Source organism: Musca domestica, unplaced genomic scaffold (genome assembly GCF_030504385.1).
Source record: "Musca domestica strain aabys unplaced genomic scaffold, Musca_domestica.polishedcontigs.V.1.1 77, whole genome shotgun sequence".
NCBI lineage: Eukaryota > Metazoa > Arthropoda > Insecta > Diptera > Muscidae > Musca > Musca domestica.
The window spans coordinates 3,040,477-3,060,891 of NW_026712400.1; positions in this window are offsets into that span (position 1 = coordinate 3,040,477).

A 20,415-nucleotide genomic window follows, 5' to 3' on the forward strand; every position below is an offset into this window, starting at 1 on the left:
GGATCGGGCCATAATTACGATCTGTAGAGTGATTACAAATTAACATAAACAGACGGACAGACGGACGGACGGACATACATAGCTAGATCGACTCAGCTCGGCGAGCTAGGAAGATCCATATATACTTTCCTATATGGGAAATCAATATTTCGAGGTTTAACATAATTTTTGGCCCAATCAAACTTATAATACCCCCAACACATAGTGGTGTAGGGTATAATTAATTGTGCAAGAACAAATCGGAACTTATTTTGATTTCTCTAATTACTCGATTGTTCGATCTGAATTAAGGAGCCTTCAAAAGTACATTTTAAAAACCAGCAAGGAGAAGTCAAAAGTCGGGCGGGCCGACTATATGATACTCTACACCATACTTAGTAGAGCTACCGTAACAAAAGAATTTATTTCAAGTAGATCATACCCTCTATTAATATTATATCGCAGCCGAGTTGCACAAAATAGAAACATATATCCGGGAATTCACTCCATTTGGGCTGATAGTAGCCATTATTTGCACAATAAACCTGAAATCGTATTAAGCATATTTATGGGAGATATATCCAAATCTTGCCGATAAAATTTGACAGAGGTATTTTTGATTTCCGGTACCAAATATAATTCTTCTGGAGCGTATATTACGCATGTGAGAGACCTTAAACCCCAAATCGAATGAAACATATATATGGCAGCTATAGTTATATCTGAACCGATTTTTTCCAAATTTGAATTACTTGCTTCTAGACTGAATTCGGTGGGATGTACCAAAATACAGGTTTGATGGACTTATATTAGCCATTGGGTGCGCAATTTACCCTAAATCGGTTGAAGATATATGGCAGTTATATCTTATCCGATTATCACAAATTTTAATAGGATTCGTCTTTGGGCCAAACAATCATTTTTTTTTTTTGCAAAATTTCATCTCAATCGGATAATAAATGCGACCTGCATTTTATTTACAAGAATACATGGACGGAAGGATGGACGGACTGACATGCATAAATCGACTCAAAAAGTGATTCTATGAAGATCCTCAAAAGTAACTATGGGTCTATCTCGCTTCTTTCTCCCTTTTATAAATGTACAAAGACATAATACCCTTACCACTATGTGGTGTTGGGTATAACAATTAAGTTATGGCTATAGTTGGATGGGCTGACCATTTGAAACCCTACAATACTGCGGTAAAGTTTCTGCAGATCCGGAACCCTATTGACTAGAATGAAGATTTCACTAAGATTTCACTATTTCACTACTACATAATAAACAGAAATGTTGAACCTAACATCAGGAGCCAATATTTTCCGAAAACATACGACCACTAAAAAACATTAGTATTTGCAGAAGAAGATGTTCTTACCACTTCGAATACCTAATATTCTCTTTCAGAAACAACAGAAAATTTCACAATTAAAACTTTTTTGTTCAACAGGCATGAGTTGAACATTTGATTTGCATTTCATCTCAGGTTTCTGGTTAAGAGAAACCTTTAGATATTGGAAGTTGTAAAGAATCGCTGACTTTTTTCGCAATATATGACAGATAAAAGTATTGAAAATTGTGTGTGGGTGAGGTACTACAATTGGTTCGCAGATATTTATCATCTTCACATCAGATCTTGTGTTAGCAAGCATGTTTTTATGTGTGAAATTTGAAGAGAGTCTGATGCTTATTTTGCATTCTTTGAGTGTTTTGTTTTCCAAAATCTTGAACCCTATGTGGTGGAGGTACCAGAAGAAGAAATCCGATCTCTACCATCTTTATAACAGATCTTGTGTTGTTAAAAATATTGAGAAGTATCAAGTCTGAATGGAATCGAATGTTAATTTTACATTTTATGGGCTTCATGGAATGATTTTGCTGATATCCACCATCTTCACAGCAGAAATAATGGGACTTGTGAAATATGAAAAGAACCGGCGTTTTTTTTCGGATTTTGTAATCGTTTTGTTAATTTTGAGCATTATGGATATTAACAATTAAAACAGCTGTAAGTTCAGCCTGGCCGAACTTTGAATACCCTTTACCATGTGGAACGAATTTGGCAATTCAATAATGGCAATAAAATCCTTTGAATATTCTGTTAAAATCTTAAAAATACAGAATGTAGCCGTGGTCCTGCGTTGACAATTTTTGTCATTAGCCATAGCAATATTCAAATGCGAAACTTGAAAAAAAAAAATCGGTTAATAATGTAGCTAAAATCATGAAAATACCAATAGGTAACATTATATAAGGGCTGCACCAAAAAGTGAACCTGCACAGTGAACCCTGCCTGCTGTATTATCCATTACGAACTTCAAATACCAAATTTCAAACAATTCCGGTGAGTAATGTAGCTAAAATCATCAAAATACAGAATATCGGGAGGTACAGTTATATGGACCGTGGACCTACATGGGTCATTTTCAATACCAAAAGTCCTGCAGATATAGTATACATATGAGCACAGTTTTATCAATCTACTTCATTTCGTTCGGAAACTAAAGTGATTTCCACAAACGGACAGACGGATAGGCAGACAGACAGACGAACATCGCTAAATAGAGTTTTTTTGCTGATCAAGAATATATATACTTTATGGGGTTTAAAATGCTGGTGCTACAAACGAAATGACAAACTTAATATACCCTCCATACTATGGTGGAGGGTATAGAAATTTTGACACTTTCTGGGGGAGGTACCAGAGGGAGTGGACCTATACATTCCATCTTCCAACCAGACCTTGCGTTAATAAACATATTGTAATGTAGTTAATTTCAAGTCAATCGGATTCTTACATCACATTTAAAAGAGTTATAATTATTCAAGATTTTGAGCCTTTGTCTGGTGGGCACTGATTGGTGTGGACCGATATTCTCCATTTTTGCCAGAAATAATAGGATTTTCATAGTTGGAGCAAAATTGGATTATTCGTTCTCTTTCTGTGCAGTAAAATATATATATATATATATATTTTTTTTTTTTTTTTGAAAATTTCGACATTTTGTGGGAGAGGTACCCGAAAGAGTACACCGACACACTCCATCTACACACCAGACCTTGGTTTCACGAAAATATTGTGATGTGTGTAATTTGAAGACAATCGGGCTCTTACATCACAACAATAATATTACGATGTACCTAGTTGGGACCAAATTGGATACTCCATTTAAGAGTTATCTTGCACACCATTCAGGCATACAGAGGGACTAAATCGACTCCAAATGTTCTGAAACGTATCTGGTCCAAAGAGACTTAGGGTCTAAAACCGTTATTTCGATGAGGCAAGTTTTGGTCGTATCAAATGATATATACCCTCTCTAGCCATATGGCTAAGGGTATACAAATCTTATGACGAGCAATGTTTGGAATAAACTGAAAATCCCTTGGAGAGTTATCGCGCGCATCTATCACCTTCTGTGGACATACGGCTGGAGGCATATAATCCATATAAAATATTTTCATTTTTTTTTCAAAAATTGCTGAGTATGTACATTATCTATTTAATAAAATTTAATTTTAACTGACCTTCCTCACACTTCGACTTGTTATGGAATTAGTTTTTGGTGCTAACGAAACATTATGTGCATACATCAGCTCAAGTAGGAAGAAAAACAATGTTATGTTGCAAAAAAAGTGCTTTACCACGCTCTGAAGTACTTTGAGGAAAAAATTTGGCTTCTGTTTAGTTGTCGACGCTTCATTGTCACCGCGCTGGCATGTAGACAATGTGCAATTTCATTCTGCATATATTTGACTATATTCGTCCGGATTTGGCTAAATAATTTTATGCATAAAAATAGCAATTGTAGTCGGACCCCTGTGACTAGGAGATTTGTGTATTCGATGGACATGTTCTGTGGTATCCTCAACTGCTGTTGAACTATGTCAGACATGTTATGCGATTATTTAGTGCGACTATATAAATTTTAGAGATTCCTTTCACTGGCTAAAATGCTTGTGCTAACGTGTGCACACTTTTAAAGATATGGCATCCTAACGATGTGGGGGATATACGTATGTATGTATGTGTATGCCGATGGAATACGGCAAACTTTTAGTTAACATTATTACATTTGGGAAAGGACCAAAGAAACATTTTGGTATATGCATGTTAGACTCATAATACCCATTTGACTGATGCTTCTTTGTCAGTTCCAAACACAACCAGTGAGCAACCAGCATCTGACTTTCATTTTAGATGACTTGTATTTACACAAGTCAATGTTATATTTGCTTGTAGATATATAGGAGAATGTATAACGCACTTGTAAGCAGCAACCAGTAAAAGTAGATTTTAGTATGAGGTGGTATTTTGAAGTGAAATTACGAAAAATGATGTGTATATTCTTACACATTTTAAAATGGAATAGTTTTCAAATAAACAAACATGGATTTTTAGTGTAAAGTAGATTTAAGCCACAGCATTTTGGTCAAAATATTTGAAGTGTTTTAAAGAGGCAAAAAATTGTCATGCGATCAATAGCACAGTTTTCTTCTATATACGTAAAATAGTAGTATCCATTACGAACTTCAAATACAAAATTTGAAACTATTTCGGTAAATAATGTCGCTAAAATCATAAAAATACCGAATATCGGGAGGTTCCGTTATATGGGGGCTATACGAAGACGTAGACCTGTACAGACAATTTTCTGTCATAGGCTGTAGTATCCATTACGAACTTCAAATACAAAATTTGAAACAATTCCGGTAAATAATGTCGCTAAAATCATAAAAATACCGAATGTCGGGAGGTACCGTTATATGGGGGCAATACGAAGACGTGGACCTGCACAGACAATTTTCTGTCATAGGCTATAGTATTCATTACGAACTTCAAATACCAAATTTGAAATAGTTCCGGTAAATAATGTCGCTAAAATCATCAAAATACCGAATATCCGGGGGTACCGTTATATGGGGGCTATACGAAGACGTCAACCTACAAGGCCCATTTTCTGTTTTATGCTGTAGTATCTATTAGAAACTTCAAATACCAAATTTGAAACAATTCCGGTAAAAAATGTCGCTAAAATCATCAAAATACCGCATATCGGGAGGTACCGTTATATGGGGGCTATACGAATGGTCCATTTTCAATTCCAAAAGTCCTGCAGACATAATGCACATTTGAGTAAAATTTTATTTTTAACCTACTTCATTTCGTTCTTAAGCTAGAGTGATTTCCATAGACGGACAGGTGGATAGACGGACATTGAAAAGTCGACACAGAATTTTATGCTGATCAAGAATATATATACTTTGCTGGGTCTAAAATGTATATTTCGAGGTGTTACAAATGGTATGAAAAACTTAATATACCCTCCATACTATGGTGGAGGGTATAAAAATTGTGACCCATTGTAATTGAGGTACCAGAAGGAGTTCGCAGATATATATCATCTACACAACAGATCTTGTGTTAGCAAAAATGTTCGCTTTTTTGAGCGGTTTGTTTTTCAAAATCTTGAACCCAATTTGGGGAAGGTACCAGAAGAAATGGTCCGATCTCTACCATCTTATTAACATATCTTGTGTTGATGGAAATATTGAGATGTGTCAAAACTGAATGGTATAGAATGTTAACTATGGGTTTAAATTTGATAAGTTTGATAATAATATTACCATGTACCAAGTTGGGACCAAATCTGATACTAGCTTCTAGAGTTATCGGCACACCAGAGGAGGAGGTGAGCAGATTTGAAATATATTTGAATATATAAAATTTGAAGAGAATCGGAGACTTTTTTCGTTTTGTTATTCAAAATTCTGACCCCATTGTGGGGAGATACTAGAAGGAGTGGTCAGGTATATACCACCTTCATAACAGATTCTGTCTTGATAGAAATATTGAGATGTGTAAAATTTTATAAGCGTGTCGGTTATTCAAAATGTTAACTCTTTGTGTGTCGCGTTTTACGAGCTAGGTCGCTAAATCGACTCCAAATGTCCTGAAACTGATTTCGTCCCAAGAGACATAGGGGCTAAAACCGTTATTTCGATGAGGCACGTTTTGGCCGTATCGAATGATATATAGCCTCTCTAGCCATAGGGCTGAGGGTATAATGGATACTTTGATGGAGAATAGAGCTACCGAAGGATTTTAGAAATTCGGACTTTAAAGTTACGAAAACTTCTAATATGGTACTAAATTTCTAAAATAGTACCATTTGGTATTATATGAACGGAGAGAGCTAAAAACTTGAAATTTAGTATGAGAATCAAGGTTGGAAAGAAAGTATGATATATGTATGAAGTTGGTTAGGAAATGTGTACTATATGGTATTAGATTTCGGGAAATTGATGCAATTTTGAAAAATTTTATTGGGGTCCCTGTTGGTAGTAGGTTTGTGGTTTTGGAAAAGTGTACTAAAAATGCACGAGAAGTAGTAAATTGTAATATATTTGGTACAATTTAATTTTGGGTAAGCAGATAGTGTTTAAAATATGAAATTTGGTATTAGGATCGCTGTTCATGTGTAGCTTGGACATATGGAGGTAGTTTCGGAAGTGTGTACTACAAAAAAAAAAAAAAAAAAAAAAAAAAAAAATCTGAATGGTACCGTATTTGGTATTGGGTGAAGGGATAGAGATAACATTTTGAATTTTGATATCTAGACTACTAATATGTGTTTTATTTGGCTGTATTTTGAAAATGCGTCCTTTATTTGTACGAAAAGTACTAAATGGTACTAAATTTGGTACTGAGTGACCAGATAGAGCTGGAATCATTAAATTAGATACTGAGGCCCCTATTGGTATGTGGAGTTGAGATATGGAGGTGGTTCTGGGATTGTGTACCATAATTGTAGGAAAAATACGAAATGGTACCAAATTTGGTATTGTGTGACGGGATGGAGCTGGAATCCTTAAATTTGATATTAAGGTCTCTGTTGGGATTGGGATTTTTTGGGACTGTGTAGAGCTCAATTTGGAGTAGTTACACCACAATATGGATCCATGTCTATTTTTCGCCAAGGGTTTTCCTTCAGGAACACCAAATACCTGACTTCAGATTTCCAAATTCGATTTTTCTATATTTGTATGTGCTGAAAAACGCACATCCAAGACTACGCAGCCCTGGTTTTAAATTCAGTTCGACCTACAAAACTATCCCCCATTTACTCTTCCCTTTTTCTGGTTTTCGTTTTTGGTTTTTATTTCATTTCTTCCCTTCGAAGTGTTTCTCTTAAATTGTATAAAACTGAAAGTTAATTTGATTTCAGTTACATCGACATGAAAGTCATGACGCAATACTCAATTTCAATGCAACAAATATGCAGGGTGACATTGGATATGTGAGATGAATAAATTTGGTTATTGTAAAAAAGCAACAAAAATAACAAACAAGCTGTTGACGAATTCAATTCAATTCAATCTCCAACTAACGTTGCTACCAATAACAACAATTCCTTTAATATATGAAAATGATAGTGCGAAAATGCAATTTGTTGTTTTGCCATTTATTCGGAAATATTCATTGTAATAAATTAAATTGTTAACCCAATATAGGGTAAAAATAGAACAAGAGCTTTCTCACCTTTCTTACTTTTCTTAAAAAAATCAGAGAATTTGGACGATGTGTTCAGTTTTTGCAGTACATCGAACCCTTAAACTCTAGCTCCATGCTAAATCCCGCGTCGATTGGTCTATAATTGCGACTGGTAAAGCAACTGCAAAATCAGGAAATTTTTCGGTTTTGTTCCATTTCAACCCCTAAAGAATATGTGATAATCTCCAAAAATATAATAGGTTTCAATTCTGACCCTAGCACTACCTCCATGCTAATTTTCGTGAGGATCGGGTCATAAGTGCGAGCTGTAGATTGATTACAAATTAACATGGAGAGACGGTCATACATAGCTAGCTCGACTCAGTTCGGCGAGATAGGAAGATCCATATATAGTTTCCTATGTGGAGGATCAATATTTCGAGGTGTTACATAATTTTTGGTCCAATCGAACTTATAATACCTCCAACAAATAGGTTGTAGGGTATAATGAAATGTTTTTTATTTATTTATTTATTTATTTTTGAAAATTACACGAAAATCGCTTTAGCCTCACGTACCACATATACCCTGTACACATATTTATGACAAAATCTATTAAACTTATCAAAAAATCTAAGAAGCATTAATAAAAACCTTTTTATTGACAATCCAATTAAGGAGCATGCGATTAATGGAGATGTTTCAAAGAAAAAAAAAATAAATAAATAACTGTAACCTGTCTTTCCCATTTCTTTTTCTATATATAGATATGGGAATTGTAGATTGTGTGTGTGTGACATGTGTGAATCATTTTTATATGGGAGGTATATTACGTGTGACATTAAGTTTGGAACACCTCGAAGTAATCGTTGGAGACATCATTATTAGCATAAGATACCAAATCTATTTAATGATTTTTGTTCCCTCAGTCGGACAGTTGAAATCAAAATAGAGATAACAATATTATAAACAAATGAATGATATTTGTCATAGACGTTTGTAGTATTTGTAAGGTAATTTATATTGTGGTTTTTACGACAACGTGGACCTTCATAGGAAATTTATACGAAGTCATGTACCTTCATAGACAATTTTATGTAATACCTATTAGGAACTTCAAAATTCAAAATTTGAAACAATTGCGGTGAATAATGTCGCAAAAATCTTTAAAATACCGAATATAATGAGGTGCCGATATATGGGGCTATACGAAAACTTGTACCCACTTAGCCAATTTTATGTCAAAGAGTGTAGTACCAATTACGTATTACAGATACGAAATTTGCAATAATTCCGGTGAGTAATGTCGGTAAAATCATCAAAATACCGAATATAGGGAGGTACAGTTATATGGGGCCTATAGCTGGACGTGAACCTACAAGGTGAGATAAAACAAGTTAAAAAGCAGTAAGTTCGGCCGGGCCGAGCTTTTAAAACTCTCCACCATTTGCAACGTATTTAGAAATTTTCAAAAAATAAAATCCTTAAAAAATTCTGTTAAAAATTTAAAAATACCGAATATAGCCGTTATATAGGGGTCTATACGACGTGGACGTGTTTGTCATAAGCCATTACCATATTCAAATTCGAAACTTGAAATAAACGGTGAATAATATAGCTAAAATCATCAAATATCGTATATAAGGAGGTGCCGTTAAATTGGAGCTGTGCGAAGACCTGGAGCAGCATAGACAATTTTCTGTCACAGGCTGTAGCATTCATTACGAACTTCAAATACTACATCTCAAGCAATTTCGGTGGGTATTGTACCTAAAATCGTCAAAATACCGAATATATGGGCCCTATACGAAGACCTGGACCCGCACAGACAATTTTCTGTCACAGACTGTAGTTCCCATAACGAACTTCAAATACCAATTTTGAAACAATTCCTGTGAATAATGTCGCTAAAATCATCAAAATACCGAATATAGGGAGGTACCGTTATATGGGGGCTATATGAAAACGTAGACCTACATGGCCCATTTACGAACTTAACCTGCATACTGGAAAAATAAACATGTGTGCAAACTTTAAGCCATCTATCTCAACTTATTCGAAAGATATCGTGATTACAACAGACAGACGGACATCGCTAAATCGACATAGAATTTTACGCTGATCAAGAATATACATACTTTGTTGGGTCTGACATGAGTATTTCGAGGAGTTATAAACGGAATGACAAAGTTAATATACCCTCCATAGTATGGTGGAGGGTATAAAAAAAACTGCAACAAAGTCAAATGCCATAACTTTTACATTTTTATACCCTACAACACTATGTGTTGGGGGTATTATAAGTTTGATTGGGCCAGAATTTATGTAACACCTCGAAATATTGGTTTCCCATATAGGAAAGTATACATGGATCTTCCTAGCTCGCCGAGCTGAGTCGATCTAGCTATGTATGTCCGTCCGTCCGTCTGTCCGTCTGTCCATGTTAATTTGTAATCACTCTACAGGTCGCAATTATGGCCCGATCTTCACGAAATTTAGAATGGAGGTGGGGTTAAGGTCAGAATAGAACCCTATTCCTTTCGAAGATGATCGCATAATATTTAGGGGTTGAAATGGACCAAATACTGAAAAAATGTCGGATTTTGCAGTAGCTATACAGGTCGCAATTATAGACCAATCGACGCGGAATTTCGCATGTAGCTAGAGTTTAGGGCGGGGAAGAAGCCTACCAATTTGGGTGGTCATCGGATAATATTTAGCGGGTAAAATAGACCATATCTTTTTTGTTGAAAAAATTCAAAATTTTTCATTAAACCGCGAATATTTTAAATCCCGGCGAAATCACAAAGCCATGACAAGGATACTTCTGATCTTTACATTGATGTTAACATCCAACAAATCGGATATATAGCAAAATAAGTGCGATATATATGTCTATCAAAGAAGATATGCTTGAAAGATATCTTATATGTCGAGAACGGCTGAACTGATTTCGACAGTTCTCATTAATTTAGAATGGCCTCTTGGCAGGAAAGAAAAAATGTCTAAAAAAATCGCATAAAAATATCTCTCTAAACATAAAAATATTGATTTTGTAACATTTTCTCATATTTTTTCAATTTTGTCATATTTTTGGCATATTTTCATTTTGAATTAAACATTTGGTAATATTTCTACAGCCAACAAAACTAAGTAGTTAGGATATCAGGATATCATATACAGACCGCATTTATGGCCCGATCCTTACGAAATTTTGCATGGAGATAAGATGAGGGTCAGAATAGAAGCCTACTCATTTTGGATGATCGCCATATATTTAGGGGTTTAAATGGACCAAAAAACTGCAAAATTGTCAGCAGGTTCTAATTATCGCCCGATCCTTGCGCACATTTGAATGGGGGTTACCGGACATTGCAAAAGCCAAGCAGTTTTGGATGGCCATCGAAAATTATTCAATGTGTGAAATAGTTTGCCAACTTTTGTAGACAAAATACGAAAATGTCCATTCCAGTGACTTTTTGGAGAATTCACAAATGCAGGAAAGATACACTTCTGACTATTTCGTTAAGGGTGATATCGTTGAAGAATATAGTCAAATGTCTGTATCTCATATAGATGCGTTTCAGTCAAAAACCAATAATAAATATTAATCTTTTGCCACTTCTGAGAGATTATAGGTCTTTGGGAAATATTGGTTCCAGATCTAGGAAGACCATTTACGTGCAACATCTACCAATAAATTGGAAATGAGCAAATTAGTTTAAGTTGCTATTATTTCGATATCTTGTGGAATTCTTTCGAGTATCTCGCCTATATAAACAGTATCGTTCATTATAGTGTTGTAGGGTATTCAACGGTCGGCCCCGCTCGACTGTAGCCTTTTCTTACTTGTTTTTTTTTTAAATTTCATTGAATGAAAAATAAAATATCGGAAATAACATCAAATTTTAGAATAAGTTTAGATTTGTTCGGTCAATTAAATAGTCACACGCTGCGCGAATTTTGCTCTGCTTTCCAAAATACTCCACACACAATAGTTCAACGGATTGGTATCTAGAGATTTTGGTGGCCATTGTGCGCTGGAAATGAAGTGAAAAACCTCATTTTTTAAACATTTTTGGGTGGCGCGTGCTGAGTCCTGTTGGAATTTCCAAGGTCTGCGGCTATAATACACTCTTCAGAATATTTTCGCGATAATATTCGCATTAATTCTGACGCCACGGTCGCTTAATACGAGCGGAGAGCGACCATCGGCTGCTATGGCGGCCCACACCATCACCATGGCCGGCGCTTGAGTTCTGGTGGCTAACCGAAAGGCACATTTTCAGCTGACCTTTTTGGCAATTTGTTTACAAACTGCTGCACAACGAATGTTTTCTCATTCGGCAGTTCACCACTTTCGGCCAAGCGAAGCAACTCTTTACCTCTTTTGAGTCTATTTTCTTTATTTTGCGGTGTAAGTTCTTGCACTTTTTTGAATTTCAATGGCTTTACCCCGAGCTCATTTTTCAATATTTGCCGAATGGAATGTTGCGGTACATTCATCTCACGAGTCATTTTTCGGCCTCTGCGATGCTGGTTTCGATCAAGTTGCTTCTTTACTTTTTGAACCATTTCTGCTGACGTTGTAGTTTTTTTTTCGTCCACTTCCTTGACGTCGGCCTAGGCTACCAGTATCACGATAACGAACGATGGTACGAGACATAATTAAATGCAGGAGTGCTCTAACGATAGCCACTTGTGGTTTTCAGCCAAATATAAAGAAATCACACTATCACGCTTGAAATCCATCACGAATAATTTTTTTTTTTCTGGAAAATTCTCACCAAAATGCTTACGCTTGTAAGCAATATAATGAGCTGTCACTGGAATAATTTTAACAGCTGTCGGACGAGTGGCTTTGAAATGACATCAGTGTGAAGTTGGTTGCAGTTCTTTCATCTCACCCTTTATATAACTCATTCCCATTCCAAAAGTCCTAGAAACCCAGCACACATCTGAGTAAAATTTTATCAAGCTACTTCAATTCGTTCCGAAGCTAGAGTGATCACCACAGACAGACGAACATATTTAAATCGACATTGGATCTTATTCTGGTATTTGTAGATTAAAGTGGAACACGTTTTGATCCTGAAGTTGGTGGCACTTTTTTCATCTCACCCTTTATATACCTCATTTCCAATACCGAAAGTCTAGAAACCCAGCAAACATCTGACAGCAAACCACAGACAGACGAACATATTTAAATCGACATTGGATCTTATTCTGGTATTTGTAGATTAAAGTGGAACACGTTTTGATCCAGATATATAAAAATGTTTTATTTACCTAATGGTTGAGGGTATTAAAAGTTCGGCCCGTCCGAACTTAAAGTTTTTTTTACTTGTTTTACATTTTGTAAATACCTAGCAAACAGTGGAGGGAATTTTAATTTCAGTCCTGCCGAGTTTAGCTGCTAGTTTACTTGTTCTACTTTTATAAATTCCATGGTGGAGAGAATAAAAAATTCGTCTCTTCCCAAACTTCCGACATTTTTACTCCTCATGTTTCATACTTGATACTTGTTTTATTTCGCTGTGATATACGTTGTACCTTTTTGTGAGAAAAATAATTTCATAGGAATATCTTTGAGTCGCCACGCTCTGCAATAATTCAGGGAATGTTTAATCAGTTGAAACAGGTTGCTGTTCAGTTGCATTTCTATATAAAAGTAAATATCAAGCAATGTGAATTGTTTCTTGGGAACTCCATAGGTATGTAATATAGACACCATTGCATTCCAAATACTCAAATGACTGAAACTCAACTTAGAAAGAGACGTAAAGTCGCTCAAATTGCAGCAAAATACATATCTGTGTTTATATCCTCCACCACATATAGTACGGAAGGTAAATTTAATGTATCGTTTTGTCTGTAACATATCCATAGGATATTTTTGTCTCCTTCGGCTCACGTAACTTTGTAAGCAAATTATAGGTCCGTCTAATACAAAACTTTATTTCTTTTTTGGCGTAAGGACTAACTTTATTAAAATTTGTGGTAATCGATACAAATTTTATCTGCGTCGGATGGTACCTAAAATCTAAACACAAAAAATAAGATACTTCGAAGTTTCAATAAAACTTGACTATAAAATTGCCTAAAATTAAAATTCCTGACATTGTTATAATTTGTGTTGAATTTTTTAAGTTATTTTCCCATATATTTTTGTTTTTTGGTTGTTTCCACTTTTTGAGCTTTTCCCATTTGAAAGTTCTTCTTCTTTACAGTTGTATGAATTTGCTAACTTTATTTTCCATTGAAACACATATCACCACCACAATGCTAAAATAAATGAATGAATGAAAAATTGCAAAACATCTTCCAATTCGTTAGAACAATTCTGTGGCAACACTTGACATGCTGTGATACACATCAGCTTCGAACAATCAGACCAAATGAAAAATGGTCCTAAATGGAAGTACAAATGGCTTGGCATTTCAAGTATCTACAACTGGTTCAACCCTAGTTGGTTTTGATTTCATTCATCCTTTTCATGGCTACTCTGAAGATGCATACATACTCAACAACATACATATACATATCTACAAGAATATGCATAATATAAGACGAAGCCCAAGTAAAACAATGATTGAGAGGACGTGCTGATTATACATCAATAATCGAATGAATGCCGACAGTCAAAGGAGTAGCAAGAAGACCAGAGAAATCAACATCAACAAGAAACAAGTAAGCAAAGGCTACAGTCGAGCGGGGCCGACCGTTGAATACCCTACAACACTATAATAAACGAAACAGTTTATATAGGCGAGATACTCGAAAGAATTCCACAAGATATTGTGACAAATAATAAAAGAAAACCATCAGGTTTCGTTCTCTAATTTTCGAATAATAGCAACTTAAACTAATTTGCTCATTTCCAATTTATCGGAAGATGTTGCACGTAAATAGTCTTCCTAGATCTGGAGCCAATATTTCCCAAAGACCTATAATCTCTCAGAAGTGGCAAAAGATTAACATTTATTATTGGTTTTTGACTGAAACGCATCTATATGAGATAAAGACATTTGACTATATTCTTCAACGAAATCAGCGTTAACGAAATAGTCAGAAGTGAATTCTCCAAAAAGTCACTGGAATGGACATTTTCGTATTTTGTCTACAAAAGTTGGCAAACTATTTCACACATTGAATATTTTTGGATGGCCATCCAAAACTGCTTGGCTTTTGCAATGTCCGGTAACCCCCATTCAAATGTGCGTGAGGATCGGGCGATAATTACGACCTGCTGACAATTTTGCAGTTTTTTTGGTCCATTTCAACCCCTAAATATATGGCGATCATCTCCAAAAAGAGAAGGCTTCTATTCTGACCCTCATATTATCCCTATGCAAAATTTCGTAAGGATCGGGCCATAAATGCGATCTGTATATGATATCCTGATATCCTAACTACTTAGTTTTGTTAGCTGTGTTACCAAATGTTTAATTCAAAATGAAAATATGACAAAATTGAAAAAATATGAGAAAATTTTACAAAATCAATATTTTAATCTTAGAGAGATATTTTTATGCGATTTTAGACGTTTTTTCTTTCCTGTCAAGAGGCCATTCTTAATTAATGAGAACTGTCGAAATCAGTTCAGCCGTTCTCGACATATAAGAGATCTTTCAAGCATATCTTCTTTGATAGACATATGTATCGCACATATTTTGCTATATATCCGATTTGTTGGATGTTAACATCAATGTAGAGGTCCGAAGTATCCTTGTCATGGCTTCGTGATTTCGCCGGGATTTAAAATATTCGCGGTTCAATGAAAAATGTTGAATTTTTTCAACACAAAAGATATGGTCTATTTTACCCGCCAAATATTATCCGATGACCACCCAAATTGGTAGGCTTCTTTCCCGCCCTAAACTCTAGCTATATGCGAAATTCGTCGATTGGTCTATAATTGCGACCTGTATAGCTACTGCAAAATCTGACATTTGTTCAGTATTTGGTCCATTTCAACCCCTAAATATTATGCACTCATCTCCAAAAGAAATAGGGTTCTATTCTGACCCTAGCCCCACCTACATTCTAAATTTCGTGCAGATCGGGCCATAATTGCGACCTGTAGCGTGATTACAAATTAACATGGACAGACGGACGGACGGACATACATAGCTAGATCGACTCAGCTCGGCGAGCTAGGAAGATCCATATATACTTTCCTATATGGGAAACCAATATTTCGAGGTGTTACATAAATTCTGGCCCAATCAAACTTATAATACCCCCCAACACATAGTGTTGTAGGGTATAAAGAGAGCTCAGAACAGCATGAAAGATATTTTCTGAATTACTTGGCGCTCCACCAGGATCTGTATCTGTATGTGCATTGTGAGGGGAAGCATTGATGTCACATACGAACTTGTATGAGAAGGTTGGAGACCAATATTTTCATATTCCTGATCAATCTGAATTGTATGTGGAGTACCAACCTTAATGTAAGCAAAGTAAAGTACATGCTTGAACATGGACACGTCCGCCAAATATGTTTTTTATACCCTCCACCATAGTATGGAGGCTATATTAAGTTTGTCATTCCGAAATATAATTTTTAGATCTTAGAATAAATATATGTCGATTTAGCAATGTCCGTCAGGGGAAATTGTTCTAACTTCCGAAAGAAATGAAGTAGGTTGATAAAATTTTAATCAGGTGTGTTAGTTCTGCTCGACTTTTGGTATTGAAAATGGGCTATATAGGTCCACGTTTTGGTATAACTGTACCCATATAACTGTACCTAAAGATTTAAGGTATTTTGCATGTGCTCCCATTATGTAAGACACATCTTTGCGTAGAACTGTCAATATAAGTTTTAGTTTTGGTATAGTCCTCATATAACTGTGCCTCTAGATATTCTGTATGTTGATGATTTGTGTCACACTTTGCACCGGAAATGTTTCAAATCTGAAGTTCCAAATGGCTACCAAATCTTTGACAGGAAATTGGTCATACAGGTTTAATTCTTCGTATAGCTCCCATATCACGTAACTTCCCTATATTCTGTATTTTCGTGATGTTAGCGACATTATTCACTGAAATTGTTAGTAATGGGTACAAGTACATTTGTCGTACAGAATGATGTGTACCTGTAGAGCTGCAGTACCAGCACACCTTTTTGTATAGCCCTCATGTGTATGGACCTTCTGATTTTCGGACATTTTAGGAATTGAGCCACAATACAATAGTACAATAATAGGCCACAATTCTCAATAGGTTTTTGTTTTACAAAATTGGTATTTTATAAAATAAATTCACGTTTCCACATAAGCCCTACATAACAGTATCTTCCGAATTTCCGGACGGAGTCGACTTTATGATACCCAACACCATTTTGAATATTTATTAGAGTCACGGGTAGCAAATAAACGTTCATACTGACAATTTTGGTATTAATAGCGTATTTCGGCTTTAGAGCGGTTTAAGTTTGAAGTAGGTTCAAACTGACCTATAAAAACTATATCTTAGTCGATTTCCACTAAACTAGACAGAGGTAAATTTCTGTTGCATGTGACCTCTGGAAGCAAATACCAAGTTATGTATTTCAGTATATTTAAATTTAAATTCGGATGAAACATTTTTGATTTACCAAATGTATCATTCTTGATATATTATTTACATCAAATTAGAGGGAAATATATATGGGAGATGTATCCAAATCTGAAACGATCTCGCAAAACTTGGAAAAGGTACTTTTAGGAAGTATCCATTATATTGCACCAGAAATCATTATTATGGAGTGTATAATAGGGATTTCAGTGACTTAGATATAAAATCGGATATATATGGGATCCCATTTGGTATAATATTATGCATTTGGCGAACAATATACTTGAAATCGGACGAACATATATATGGGCGTTATATCCGAATCTGAATTTATCTCGATATATTTGGCTGAAGTATTTCGGAGCTCTATTAGATATTTTGTACCAAAAACCATTTTTATAGATTGCATATCATGGAAGTAAGCGATTTAAACACCATATCGGATGAAACATATACAGGGTGAGATGAAAAAACTGCAACCAACTTCAGACTGCTGTCATTTATAACCCACTCGTCCGACAGCTGTTAAAATTATTCCAGTAACAGCCCATTATATTGTTTACAAGCGTACAAAAACATTTTGGTGAGAATTTTCCAGAAAAAAGTGATTCGTGATGGAATTCAAGCGCGATAGTGTGATTTCTTTATATTTGACTGGAAAACCATAAGTGGCTATCGTTAGAGCACTCCAGCATTTAAATGTTAATAAATCTTTTGTGTCTCGTACCATCCCTCGTTGCCGTGATACTGGTAGCGTAGCCCGACATCAAGGAAGTGGACGGCAGAAAACAGCAACATCAGCAGAAATGATTCGAAGAGTAAAGAAGCGACTTGATCGTCGCAGTGGCAGAAAAATGGCTCGTTAGCTCAACATATCGCAATATTCCATTCGGCAAATATTGAAAAATGAGTAAAGCCACCCAAGAATGGTTACAAAATGAGGTTCCTCGCTTCATTTCCAGCGCACAATGGCCACCAAAATCTCCGAATACAAATTCAATAAAATTAAAAAAAGAAATGTAAAAATTATGGCATTCGACTTTGTTGCAGTTTTTTATCTCACCCTGTCAGACTACAAATGAAATGATTTTCATCAAATTTAATTTACTTGCTTTTAGACTGATTTTCGTCGGATGTGCCAAGGTTTCCTTAAAATTCATTGACCATTTGGCTCACACCTCACCTGAAATCGGTCAAAGTTATTTATGGGAGCTATATCTATGTCCAAATCTGAACCGATATAAAATGTGCCATAATACACTCTATTTGGGTTGATATTTACTATTTGGTACTCAATAAACATGAAATCGGATAAAGATGTATATGTGAGCCATATCCAAATCTGCAACGATTTTGATCGTATTTGATAGATGTATTTTTGTGGAGTACATATTACGAATGTAGTCCCCGACATTAACAGCACATCGGATGAAACATATACAAAGAAGCTATATCTATATCTCAACCGATTTTCACAAAATGTAACATACCTACTTATAGATCAAATTCGATTGTGCTAAAATGTTGGCTCTAAAATCTATCACACATATATTGGGGCTATATCCGAATGTATATATAAGGTCCGTCTTATATAAATTTATAAAAATAAATCTTCTGCCCAAAATTTAATTACAATCAAGCAATAAATGCGACCTGCATTTTTTTTCACAAAAATACATGGCAGACAGACGAACGGACATGCATAAATCGATTCAGAATGTGATTCTATGAAGATCATCAAAAGGACCTATGGGCCTATTTTTTTACCCTGCACCATAGTATGGAGGGTATATTAAGTTTGTCATTCCGTTTGTAACACCTCGAAATATACATTTTAGACCCCACAAAGTGTACATATTCTTGATCAGCATAAAAATCTATGTTGATTTATCAACGTCCGTCCGTCTATCCGTCTGTGGAAATCACTCTAGCGTCCGAACGAAATAAAGTAAGTTGATAAAAATTTACTCAAATGTGTATTATGTCTGCAGGACTTTTGGTATTGAAAATGGGCTATGTAGGTCCACGTCTTCGTATAGCCCCCATATAACTGTACCCCTCCGTTATTTGGTATTTTGATGATTTAAGCGACATTATTTACCGGAATTGTTTTAAATTTGGTATTTGAAGTTCGTATTGGATACTACAGCCTAAGACAGAAAACGATCCATGTGGGTCCACGTCTTCGTATAGCCACCATATAACTGTACCCCGATATTTGGAATTTGGATGATTTTAGCGACATTATTCACGGGAATTGTTTCAAATTTGGTATTTGAAGTTCGTAATGAACACTACAGCCTAAGATAGAAAATGAGCCATCTAGGTCTACGTCTTCGTATAGCCCCCATATAACGGTACCCCCCGATATTCGGTATTTTGATTATTTTAGCCACATCATTCACCTGAATTATTTCAAATTTTGTATTTGAAGTTCGTAATGGATGCCTTAAAATTGTCTGTGCAGGTCCATGTATGGTACCTCCTTATATTCGGTTTTTTATTTATTTTAGATACATTATAAACAGATTTTTTTCAATTTAACCATTTGAATATTATAAAAGCTTATGACAAAAGTTGCCTATGCAGGCCCACGTCGTCGTATAGACCCTAATATACGGCTACATTCGGTACTTTTAAGATTTTAACAGAATTTTTAATGGATTTTATTTTTTTGAAAATTGCCAAATTTGTACCAAATGTTGGAGGGTATTCAAAGTTCGAACTTACAACTTTTTTACTTGTTTTCCATTTGCCTGTTGCAAAAAAATGCACAAAAACATATTATTCTGCACCAAAGTGTGGTTTCGGATATAAAAACTTGTATTTTTGGATTATCAGTGGATGCATGTGCCTCGAGAAAATATGTAATATAGGTTCATGTTATGACATAATGGCGAATATTATTTCTCTTCAAAGTCTTGGCCACCTTACATAGCCGAATTGACTGAAATGTCATATTTTTAATTTTAATATACCTTGTCTAAACTCTTTCAATAAGCCTTTAAGTTTTTGAAACAATTAATAATTTGAATATTTAAAATTCATGCATTTTTGTGAGCATCATGTTGCATAAACTCATAAATTTAGCAAAATTTGTTTAATTTTTCTAGTGTTATGTGTTTGCTTTTAGTTTAAATCAAAAATCTATGATCCAAATTTGACTTCTCTCAATTCCCATGTAACTGTCTCACCCTGATTGTTAACCTTATTTCTAGAAAATTAGAGATATCTGAATTGACCAACTATTATTTGATTGTACAATTCATTGTCCATTTCGAATTTCGTATTTATGGCAGCATTTAAACCCTCCCAATAAAAAACATAAATGTTAACAATGGATTAGAGCTCTCAACGCATTCCTGGCAAAACGA